We start from the raw sequence: 1,328 nt of genomic DNA, 5'->3' as shown, positions 1-1,328 counted from the left end.
TTTCATTTATTTATGAACAATCATTGAGCTTACAATCTCTAACTTAACGTAATAAAATATAAGCTCAATTTATAAATCCGTAGAATTGTAAGCTCAATTTATAAATCCTTAGGATTATAACCTAACATAACGTAAAATAAAGTAACGTAACATAACAGAGCTTAACGAAACTTATCATAATATAACATAACATAATGTAAGTTAGTGTAACTTAATGAAACTTAATGTAATGTAACTTAATGGAAGCTCAATTTATAAAATCTTATGATTATAAGCTCAATTTGTAAATCCTTAGGTTTTTTTCTTTAACCTTTTCTTTATTTATAAATAATCATTAAGCTTAGAAGCCCTAGAATGCATATAATTTTGATGTCACATTAATGACAATAATAAATGTGTAACGTAATCTATTTAGATATCACATTAAATATTATTCCCTCCATGCAATTGATTTCTACGTAACGCAACGCAACGCAACATAACGTAACGCAATGTAACGTAACGTAACACAACGTAACGTAACATAACATAGCGTAACGTAACGTAACGTAGTCATTCAAATTGAGTGACGAACTGGGTAAACAATTCTTGTTTGTTTGTTTGTGTTTCGTTTATCGTAATTGCATTAGTTCCTAACATTATTGATAGAGATATCGTTTCATCAACAAACGAGAAGTAAAAGACGAGTTAGATAGGTTGTTGCCTCTTGGTGACTTGAAATGCGAAGAACTAAGATGCTAGGTTTTAGATGGCACCGATTATTGAAGAATCTAAGATTTAGATAACTTCAACTACAAATATTAGAGAAAAGAAGTAGAAAAAGAGGTCGATGAAGCGATGGTGATGAACAGATCAAGCTTTACGATCTAGAATATTAGGGTTTTTTAAGCCCTTTCTTTTTCTGTAACAGTAGAGTGGATTTTCAGATGGGCTTATTTTTAAATGAAGCCCATGGACGGTTTTAGAAAGTGCTGCTAATAAAGGGTTGTTAAAGCCCATTATGTTGTAGTGTTATATGATTTTATTGAGATAAATTAAAACTAAGGAGATGTTTGTTTACCTACTTTTCACTTGTTGTTTGCCTTTTCAGTTTGAAATGCAGAGTTTTAGATGTTTGGTTAGATACATCCTATTTGTATTTTACAGCTGAAAAGTAGTTTTTTACAAAAGTAAGGAATCTCGGCTTTTTATAAAAGGAGTATTTTCCAAAAGCAATCAGCAAACAGGAACAACAACCAGCAAATAGAAACAACAAACATCAAGTAGTTAAACAGTTCAATGACCAAGATGTCTTTAACTCCCATAAGGGAAAATTACAAAATTGGGTA

Source organism: Euphorbia lathyris, chromosome 8 (assembly GCF_963576675.1).
Source record: "Euphorbia lathyris chromosome 8, ddEupLath1.1, whole genome shotgun sequence".
Taxonomy (NCBI): domain Eukaryota; kingdom Viridiplantae; phylum Streptophyta; class Magnoliopsida; order Malpighiales; family Euphorbiaceae; genus Euphorbia; species Euphorbia lathyris.
The sequence above is the reverse complement of the archived record's forward strand: the minus strand, read 5'-3'. Positions refer to the sequence as shown.